Source organism: Phaseolus vulgaris, chromosome 3 (genome assembly GCF_051622355.1).
Source record: "Phaseolus vulgaris cultivar YP4 chromosome 3, ASM5162235v1, whole genome shotgun sequence".
NCBI classification, from domain to species: domain Eukaryota; kingdom Viridiplantae; phylum Streptophyta; class Magnoliopsida; order Fabales; family Fabaceae; genus Phaseolus; species Phaseolus vulgaris.
In genome coordinates this window covers 1908693-1920000 of record NC_143500.1, presented here as the reverse complement: position 1 = coordinate 1920000, position 11308 = coordinate 1908693, and positions in this window count along the sequence as shown.

Sequence of the window (11308 nt, the reverse complement as noted above, 5' to 3'; positions counted from 1 at the left end):
GTGAAGTTTGGGAGCAAAAGGAATTGATCTTCACATAGTTGGTCCTTGGCCAAGTTCCATGATTTTGGTTTTTTGGCTTGATTTTGTGAATTGGTGGTGTGTGGGGTGAAAAACGAAAATCATGGTTTTGCAAAACTGGCTGGACACAATGCTCACAAATGCCTAGAAAGTGATGTGGGAGAAGTTTGGGAGCAAAAGGAATTGATCTTGACATGGTTGGTCCATGGGCAAGTTCCATGATTTTGGTTTTTTGGCTTGATTTTGTGACTTGGTGGTGTGTGGGGTGAAAAACGAAAATCATGGTTTTGCAAAGCTGGCTGCACTCAATGCTCACAAATGCTTAGAAAGTGATGTGGGTGAAGTTTGGGAGCAAAAGGAATTGATCTTGACATAGTTGGTCCATGGGCAAGTTCCATGATTTTGTGACTTGGTGGTGTGTGGGGTGAAAAACGAAAATCTTGGTTTTGGAAAACTGGTTGGACTCAATGCTCACAAATGCTTAGAAAGTGATGTGGCAGAAGTTTGGGAGCAAAAGGAATTGATCTTGACATAGTTGGTCCATGGGCAAGTTCCATGATTTTGGTTTTTTGGCTTGATTTTGTGACTTGGTGGTGTGTTGGGTGAAAAACGAAAATCTTGGTTTTGGAAATCTGGCTGCACTCAATGCTCACAAATGCTTAGAAAGTGATGTGGGTGAAGTTTGGGAGCAAAAGGAATTGATCTTGACATAGTTGGTCCATTGCCAAGTTCCATGATTTTGGTTTTTTGGCTTGATTTTGTGACTTGGTGGTGTGTTGGGTGAAAAACGAAAATCTTGGTTTTAGAAATCTGGCTGCACTCACTGCTCACAAATGCTTAGAAAGTGATGTGGGTGAAGTTTGGGAGCAAAAGGAATTAATCTTGACATAGTTGGTCCATGGGCAAGTTCCATGATTTTGGTTTTTTGGCTTGATTTTGTGACTTGGTGGTGTGTGCGGTGAAAAACGAAAATCATGGTTTTGGAAATCTGGCTGGACTCAATGCTCACAAATGCTTAGAAAGTGATGTGGGTGAAGTTTGGGAGCAAAAGGAATTGATCTTGACATAGTTGGTCCATGGCCAAGTTCCATGATTTTGGTTTTTTGGCTTGATTTTGTGACTTGGTGGTGTGTGGGGTGAAAAACGAAAATCTTGGTTTTGGAAATCTGGCTGGACTCAATCCTCAAAAATTCCTAGAAATTGATGTGGGTGAAGTTTGGGAGCAAAAGGAATTGATCTTCACATAGTTGGTCCATGGCCATGTTCCATGATTTTGGTGTTTTGGCTTGATTTTGTGACTAGGTGGTGTGTGGGGTGAAAAACGAAAATCTTGGTTTTGGATATCTGGCTGGACTCAATCCTCACAAATGCCTAGAAAGTGATGTGGGTGATGTTTGGGAGCAAAAGGAATTGATCTTGACATAGTTGGTCCATGGGCAAGTTCCATGATTTTAGTTTTTTGGCTTGATTTTGTGACTTGGTGGTGTGTGGGGTGAAAAACGAAAATCTTGGTTTTGGAAATCTGGCTGGACTCAATCCTCACAAATGCCTAAAAAGTGATGTGGGTGAAGTTTGGGAGCAAAAGGAATTGATCTTCACATAGTTGGTCCATGGCCATGTTCCATGATTTTGGTTTTTTGGCATGATTTTGTGACTTGGTGGTGTGTGGGGTGAAAAACGAAAATCTTGGTTTTGGAAATCTGGCTGGACTCAATCTCACAAATGCCTAGAAAGTGATGTGGGTGATGTTTGGGAGCAAAAGGAATTGATCTTGACATAGTTGGTCCATGGGCAAGTTCCATGATTTTGGTTTTTTGGCTTGATTTTGTGACTTGGTGGTGTGTGGGGTGAAAAACGAAAATCATGGTTTTGGAAAACTGGCTGCACTCAATGCTCACAAATGCTTAGAAAGTGATGTGGGTGAAGTTTGGGAGCAAAAGGAATTGATCTTGACATAGTTGGTCCATGGCCAAGTTCCATGATTTTGGTTTTTTGGCTTGATTTTGTGACTTGGTGGTGTGTGGGGTGAAAAACGAAAATCATGGTTTTGGAAAACTGGCTGCACTCAATGCTCACAAATGCTTCGAAAGTGATGTGGGAGAAGTTTGGGAGCAAAAGGAATTGATCTTGACATAGTTGGTCCATGGCCAAGTTCCATGATTTTGGTTTTTTGGCTTGATTTTGTGACTTGGTGGTGTGTGGGGTGAAAAACGAAAATCATGGTTTTGGAAAACTGGCTGCACTCAATGCTCACAAATGCTTAGAAAGTGATGTGGGAGAAGTTTGGGAGCAAAAGGAATTGATCTTGACATAGTTGGTCCATGGGCAAGTTCCATGATTTTGGTTTTTTGGCTTGATTTTGTGACTTGGTGGTGTGTGCGGTGAAAAACGAAAATCATGGTTTTGGAAATCTGGCTGGACTCAATGCTCACAAATGCTTAGAAAGTGATGTGGGTGAAGTTTGGGAGCAAAAGGAATTGATCTTGACATAGTTGGTCCATGGCCAAGTTCCATGATTTTGGTTTTTTGGCTTGATTTTGTGACTTGGTGGTGTGTGGGGTGAAAAACGAAAATCTTGGTTTTGGAAATCTGGCTGGACTCAATCCTCAAAAATTCCTAGAAATTGATGTGGGTGAAGTTTGGGAGCAAAAGGAATTGATCTTCACATAGTTGGTCCATGGCCATGTTCCATGATTTTGGTGTTTTGGCTTGATTTTGTGACTAGGTGGTGTGTGGGGTGAAAAACGAAAATCTTGGTTTTGGATATCTGGCTGGACTCAATCCTCACAAATGCCTAGAAAGTGATGTGGGTGATGTTTGGGAGCAAAAGGAATTGATCTTGACATAGTTGGTCCATGGGCAAGTTCCATGATTTTGGTTTTTTGGCTTGATTTTGTGACTTGGTGGTGTGTTGGGTGAAAAACGAAAATCTTGGTTTTAGAAATCTGGCTGCACTCACTGCTCACAAATGCTTAGAAAGTGATGTGGGTGAAGTTTGGGAGCAAAAGGAATTAATCTTGACATAGTTGGTCCATGGGCAAGTTCCATGATTTTGGTTTTTTGGCTTGATTTTGTGACTTGGTGGTGTGTGCGGTGAAAAACGAAAATCATGGTTTTGGAAATCTGGCTGGACTCAATGCTCACAAATGCTTAGAAAGTGATGTGGGTGAAGTTTGGGAGCAAAAGGAATTGATCTTGACATAGTTGGTCCATGGCCAAGTTCCATGATTTTGGTTTTTTGGCTTGATTTTGTGACTTGGTGGTGTGTGGGGTGAAAAACGAAAATCATGGTTTTGGAAAACTGGCTGCACTCAATGCTCACAAATGCTTCGAAAGTGATGTGGGAGAAGTTTGGGAGCAAAAGGAATTGATCTTGACATAGTTGGTCCATGGCCAAGTTCCATGATTTTGGTTTTTTGGCTTGATTTTGTGACTTGGTGGTGTGTGGGGTGAAAAACGAAAATCATGGTTTTGGAAAACTGGCTGCACTCAATGCTCACAAATGCTTAGAAAGTGATGTGGGAGAAGTTTGGGAGCAAAAGGAATTGATCTTGACATAGTTGGTCCATGGGCAAGTTCCATGATTTTGGTTTTTTGGCTTGATTTTGTGATTTGGTGGTGTGTGGGGTGAAAAACGAAAATCTTGGTTTTGGAAATCTGGCTGGACTCAATCCTCAAAAATTCCTAGAAAGTGATGTGGGTGAAGTTTGGGAGCAAAAGGAATTGATCTTCACATAGTTGGTCCATGGCCATGTTCCATGATTTTGGTTTTTTTTGGCTTGATTTTGTGACTAGGTGGTGTGTGGGGTGAAAAACGAAAATCTTGGTTTTGGATATCTAGCTGGACTCAATCCTCACAAATGCCTAGAAAGTGATGTGGGTGATGTTTGGGAGCAAAAGGAATTGATCTTGACATAGTTGTTCCATGGGCAAGTTCCATGATTTTAGTTTTTTGGCTTGATTTTGTGACTTGGTGGTGTGTGGGGTGAAAAACGAAAATCTTGGTTTTGGAAATCTGGCTGGACTCAATCCTCACAAATGCCTAAAAAGTGATGTGGGTGAAGTTTGGGAGCAAAAGGAATTGATCTTCACATAGTTGGTCCATGGCCATGTTCCATGATTTTGGTTTTTTGGCATGATTTTGTGACTTGGTGGTGTGTGGGGTGAAAAACGAAAATCTTGGTTTTGGAAATCTGGCTGGACTCAATCTCACAAATGCCTAGAAAGTGATGTGGGTGATGTTTGGGAGCAAAAGGAATTGATCTTGACATAGTTGGTCCATGGGCAAGTTCCATGATTTTGGTTTTTTGGCTTGATTTTGTGACTTGGTGGTGTGTTGGGTGAAAAACGAAAATCTTGGTTTTAGAAATCTGGCTGCACTCACTGCTCACAAATGCTTAGAAAGTGATGTGGGTGAAGTTTGGGAGCAAAAGGAATTAATCTTGACATAGTTGGTCCATGGGCAAGTTCCATGATTTTGGTTTTTTGGCTTGATTTTGTGACTTGGTGGTGTGTGCGGTGAAAAACGAAAATCATGGTTTTGGAAATCTGGCTGGACTCAATGCTCACAAATGCTTAGAAAGTGATGTGGGTGAAGTTTGGGAGCAAAAGGAATTGATCTTGACATAGTTGGTCCATGGCCAAGTTCCATGATTTTGGTTTTTTGGCTTGATTTTGTGACTTGGTGGTGTGTGGGGTGAAAAACGAAAATCATGGTTTTGGAAAACTGGCTGCACTCAATGCTCACAAATGCTTAGAAAGTGATGTGGGAGAAGTTTGGGAGCAAAAGGAATTGATCTTGACATAGTTGGTCCATGGGCAAGTTCCATGATTTTGGTTTTTTGGCTTGATTTTGTGACTTGGTGGTGTGTGGGGTGAAAAACGAAAATCTTGGTTTTGGAAATCTGGCTGGACTCAATCCTCAAAAATTCCTAGAAATTGATGTGGGTGAAGTTTGGGAGCAAAAGGAATTGATCTTCACATAGTTGGTCCATGGCCATGTTCCATGATTTTGGTGTTTTGGCTTGATTTTGTGACTAGGTGGTGTGTGGGGTGAAAAACGAAAATCTTGGTTTTGGATATCTGGCTGGACTCAATCCTCACAAATGCCTAGAAAGTGATGTGGGTGATGTTTGGGAGCAAAAGGAATTGATCTTGACATAGTTGGTCCATGGGCAAGTTCCATGATTTTAGTTTTTTGGCTTGATTTTGTGACTTGGTGGTGTGTGGGGTGAAAAACGAAAATCTTGGTTTTGGAAATCTGGCTGGACTCAATCCTCACAAATGCCTAAAAAGTGATGTGGGTGAAGTTTGGGAGCAAAAGGAATTGATCTTCACATAGTTGGTCCATGGCCATGTTCCATGATTTTGGTTTTTTGGCATGATTTTGTGACTTGGTGGTGTGTGGGGTGAAAAACGAAAATCTTGGTTTTGGAAATCTGGCTGGACTCAATCTCACAAATGCCTAGAAAGTGATGTGGGTGATGTTTGGGAGCAAAAGGAATTGATCTTGACATAGTTGGTCCATGGGCAAGTTCCATGATTTTGGTTTTTTGGCTTGATTTTGTGACTTGGTGGTGTGTGGGGTGAAAAACGAAAATCATGGTTTTGGAAAACTGGCTGCACTCAATGCTCACAAATGCTTAGAAAGTGATGTGGGTGAAGTTTGGGAGCAAAAGGAATTGATCTTGACATAGTTGGTCCATGGCCAAGTTCCATGATTTTGGTTTTTTGGCTTGATTTTGTGACTTGGTGGTGTGTGGGGTGAAAAACGAAAATCATGGTTTTGGAAAACTGGCTGCACTCAATGCTCACAAATGCTTCGAAAGTGATGTGGGAGAAGTTTGGGAGCAAAAGGAATTGATCTTGACATAGTTGGTCCATGGCCAAGTTCCATGATTTTGGTTTTTTGGCTTGATTTTGTGACTTGGTGGTGTGTGGGGTGAAAAACGAAAATCATGGTTTTGGAAAACTGGCTGCACTCAATGCTCACAAATGCTTAGAAAGTGATGTGGGAGAAGTTTGGGAGCAAAAGGAATTGATCTTGACATAGTTGGTCCATGGGCAAGTTCCATGATTTTGGTTTTTTGGCTTGATTTTGTGATTTGGTGGTGTGTGGGGTGAAAAATGAAAATCTTGGTTTTGGAAATCTGGCTGGACTCAATCCTCAAAAATTCCTAGAAAGTGATGTGGGTGAAGTTTGGGAGCAAAAGGAATTGATCTTCACATAGTTGGTCCATGGCCATGTTCCATGATTTTGGTTTTTTGGCTTGATTTTGTGACTAGGTGGTGTGTGGGGTGAAAAACGAAAATCTTGGTTTTGGATATCTAGCTGGACTCAATCCTCACAAATGCCTAGAAAGTGATGTGGGTGATGTTTGGGAGCAAAAGGAATTGATCTTGACATAGTTGGTCCATGGGCAAGTTCCATGATTTTAGTTTTTTGGCTTGATTTTGTGACTTGGTGGTGTGTGGGGTGAAAAACGAAAATCTTGGTTTTGGAAATCTGGCTGGACTCAATCCTCACAAATGCCTAAAAAGTGATGTGGGTGAAGTTTGGGAGCAAAAGGAATTGATCTTCACATAGTTGGTCCATGGCCATGTTCCATGATTTTGGTTTTTTGGCATGATTTTGTGACTTGGTGGTGTGTGGGGTGAAAAACGAAAATCTTGGTTTTGGAAATCTGGCTGGACTCAATCTCACAAATGCCTAGAAAGTGATGTGGGTGATGTTTGGGAGCAAAAGGAATTGATCTTGACATAGTTGGTCCATGGGCAAGTTCCATGATTTTGGTTTTTTGGCTTGATTTTGTGACTTGGTGGTGTGTGGGGTGAAAAACGAAAATCATGGTTTTGGAAAACTGGCTGCACTCAATGCTCACAAATGATTAGAAAGTGATGTGGGAGAAGTTTGGGAGCAAAAGGAATTGATCTTGACATAGTTGGTCCATGGGCAAGTTCCATGATTTTGGTTTTTTGGCTTGATTTTGTGACTAGGTGGTGTGTGGGGTGAAAAACGAAAATCTTGGTTTTGGAAATCTGGCTGGACTCAATCCTCACAAATGCCTAGAAAGTGAAGTGGGTGAAGTTTGGGAGCAAAAGGAATTGATCTTCACATAGTTGGTCCATGGCCATGTTCCATGATTTTGGTTTTTTGGCTTGATTTTGTGACTTGGTGGTGTGTGGGGTGAAAAACGAAAATCTTGGTTTTGGAAATCTGGCTGGACTCAATCCTCACAAATGCCTAGAAAGTGATGTGGGTGATGTTTGGGAGCAAAAGGAATTGATCTTGACATAGTTGGTCCATGGGCAAGTTCCATGATTTTGGTTTTTTGGCTTGATTTTGTGACTTGGTGGTGTGTGGGGTGAAAAACGAAAATCATGGTTTTGGAAAACTGGCTGCACTCAATGCTCACAAATGCTTAGAAAGTGATGTGGGTGAAGTTTGGGAGCAAAAGGAATTGATCTTGACATAGTTGGTCCATGGCCAAGTTCCATGATTTTGGTTTTTTGGCTTGATTTTGTGACTTGGTGGTGTGTGGGGTGAAAAACGAAAATCATGGTTTTGGAAAACTGGCTGCACTCAATGCTCACAAATGCTTCGAAAGTGATGTGGGAGAAGTTTGGGAGCAAAAGGAATTGATCTTGACATAGTTGGTCCATGGCCAAGTTCCATGATTTTGGTTTTTTGGCTTGATTTTGTGACTTGGTGGTGTGTGGGGTGAAAAACGAAAATCATGGTTTTGGAAAACTGGCTGCACTCAATGCTCACAAATGCTTAGAAAGTGATGTGGGAGAAGTTTGGGAGCAAAAGGAATTGATCTTGACATAGTTGGTCCATGGGCAAGTTCCATGATTTTGGTTTTTTGGCTTGATTTTGTGATTTGGTGGTGTGTGGGGTGAAAAACGAAAATCTTGGTTTTGGAAATCTGGCTGGACTCAATCCTCAAAAATTCCTAGAAAGTGATGTGGGTGAAGTTTGGGAGCAAAAGGAATTGATCTTCACATAGTTGGTCCATGGCCATGTTCCATGATTTTGGTTTTTTGGCTTGATTTTGTGACTAGGTGGTGTGTGGGGTGAAAAACGAAAATCTTGGTTTTGGATATCTAGCTGGACTCAATCCTCACAAATGCCTAGAAAGTGATGTGGGTGATGTTTGGGAGCAAAAGGAATTGATCTTGACATAGTTGGTCCATGGGCAAGTTCCATGATTTTAGTTTTTTGGCTTGATTTTGTGACTTGGTGGTGTGTGGGGTGAAAAACGAAAATCTTGGTTTTGGAAATCTGGCTGGACTCAATCCTCACAAATGCCTAAAAAGTGATGTGGGTGAAGTTTGGGAGCAAAAGGAATTGATCTTCACATAGTTGGTCCATGGCCATGTTCCATGATTTTGGTTTTTTGGCATGATTTTGTGACTTGGTGGTGTGTGGGGTGAAAAACGAAAATCTTGGTTTTGGAAATCTGGCTGGACTCAATCTCACAAATGCCTAGAAAGTGATGTGGGTGATGTTTGGGAGCAAAAGGAATTGATCTTGACATAGTTGGTCCATGGGCAAGTTCCATGATTTTGGTTTTTTGGCTTGATTTTGTGACTTGGTGGTGTGTGGGGTGAAAAACGAAAATCATGGTTTTGGAAAACTGGCTGCACTCAATGCTCACAAATGATTAGAAAGTGATGTGGGAGAAGTTTGGGAGCAAAAGGAATTGATCTTGACATAGTTGGTCCATGGGCAAGTTCCATGATTTTGGTTTTTTGGCTTGATTTTGTGACTTGGTGGTGTGTGGGGTGAAAAACGAAAATCTTGGTTTTGGAAATCTGGCTGGACTCAATCCTCACAAATGCCTAGAAAGTGAAGTGGGTGAAGTTTGGGAGCAAAAGGAATTGATCTTCACATAGTTGGTCCATGGCCATGTTCCATGATTTTGGTTTTTTGGCTTGATTTTGTGACTTGGTGGTGTGTGGGGTGAAAAACGAAAATCTTGGTTTTGGAAATCTGGCTGGACTCAATCCTCACAAATGCCTAGAAAGTGATGTGGGTGATGTTTGGGAGCAAAAGGAATTGATCTTGACATAGTTGGTCCATGGGCAAGTTCCATGATTTTGGTTTTTTGGCTTGATTTTGTGCCTTGGTGGTGTGTGGGGTGAAAAACGAAAATCATGGTTTTGGAAAACTGGCTGCACTCAATGCTCACAAATGCTTAGAAAGTGATGTGGGAGAAGTTTGGGAGCAAAAGGAATTGATCTTGACATAGTTGGTCCATGGGCAAGTTCCATGATTTTGGTTTTTTGGCTTGATTTTGTGACTTGGTGGTGTGTGGGGTGAAAAACGAAAATCTTGGTTTTGGAAATCTGGCTGGACTCAATCCTCACAAATGCCTAGAAAGTGATGTGGGTGAAGTTTGGGAGCAAAAGGAATTGATCTTCACATAGTTGGTCCATGGCCATGTTCCATGATTTTGGTTTTTTGGCTTGATTTTGTGACTTGGTGGTGTGTGGGGTGAAAAACGAAAATCTTGGTTTTGGAAATCTGGCTGGACTCAATCCTCACAAATGCCTAGAAAGTGATGTGGGTGATGTTTGGGAGCAAAAGGAATTGATCTTGACATAGTTGGTCCATGGGCAAGTTCCATGATTTTGGTTTTTTGGCTTGATTTTGTGACTTGGTGGTGTGTGGGGTGAAAAACGAAAATCATGGTTTTGGAAAACTGGCTGGACACAATGCTCACAAATGCCTAGAAAGTGATGTGGGAGAAGTTTGGAAGCAAAAGGAATTGATCTTGACATGGTTGGTCCATAGCCAAGTTCCATGATTTTGGTTTTTTGGCTTGATTTTGTGACTTGGTGGTGTGTTGGGTGAAAAACGAAAATGTTGGTTTTGGAAATCTGGCTGCACTCAATGCTCCCAAATGCTTAGAAAGCGATGTGGGTGAAGTTTGGGAGCAAAAGGAATTGATCTTGACATAGTTGGTTCATGGGCAAGTTCCACGATTTTGGTTTTTTGGCTTGATTTTGTGACTTGGTGGTGTGTGGGGTGAAAAACGAATATCATGGTTTTGCAAAACTGGCTGCACTCAATGCTCACAAATGCTTAGAAAGTGATGTGGGTGATGTTTGGGAGCAAAAGGAATTGATCTTGACATAGTTGGTCCATGGGCAAGTTCCATGATTTTGGTTTTTTGGCTTGATTTTGTGACTTGGTGGTGTGTTGGGTGAAAAACGAAAATGTTGGTTTTGGAAATCTGGCTGCACTCAATGCTCCCAAATGCTTAGAAAGCGATGTGGGTGAAGTTTGGGAGCAAAAGGAATTGATCTTGACATAGTTGGTTCATGGGCAAGTTCCACGATTTTGGTTTTTTGGCTTGATTTTGTGACTTGGTGGTGTGTGGGGTGAAAAACGAATATCATGGTTTTGGAAATCTGGCTGGACTCAATGCTCACAAATGCTTAGAAAGTGATGTGGGTGATGTTTGGGAGCAAAAGGAATGATCTTGACATAGTTGGTCCATGGCCAAGTTCCATGATTTTGGTTTTTTGGCTTGATTTTGTGACTTGGTGGTGTGTGGGGTGAAAAGCGAAAATCATGGTTTTGCAAAACTGGCTGCACTCAATGCTCAGAAATGCTTAGAAAGTGATGTGGGTGAAGTTTGGGAGCAAAAGGAATTGATCTTGACATAGTTGGTCCATGGGCAAGTTCCATGATTTTGGTTTTTTGGCTTGATTTTGTGACTTGGTGGTGTGTGGGGTGAAAAACGAAAATCATGGTTTTGCAAAACTGGCTGCACTCAATGCTCACAAATGCTTAGAAAGTGATGTGGGTGAAGTTTGGGAGCAAAAGGAATTATTTTGACATAGTTGGTCCATGGACAAGTTCCATGATTTTGGTTTTTTGGCTTGATTTTGTGACTTGGTGGTGTGTGGGGTGAAAAACGAAAATCATGGTTTTGGAAAACTGGCTGCACTCAATGCTCACAAATGCTTAGAAAGTGATGTGGGAGAAGTTTGGGAGCAAAAGGAATTGATCTTGACATAGTTGGTCTATGGGCAAGTTCCATGATTTTGGTTTTTTGGCTTGATTTTGTGACTTGGTGGTGTGTGGGGTGAAAAACGAAAATCATGGTTTTGCAAAACTGGCTGGACACAATGCTCACAAATGCCTAGAAAGGGATGTGGGAGAAGTTTGGGAGCAAAGGGAATTGATCTTGACATGGTTGGTCCATCGCCAAGTTCCATGATTTTGGTTTTTTGGCTTGATTTTGTGACTTGGTGGTGTGTGGGGTGAAAAACGAAA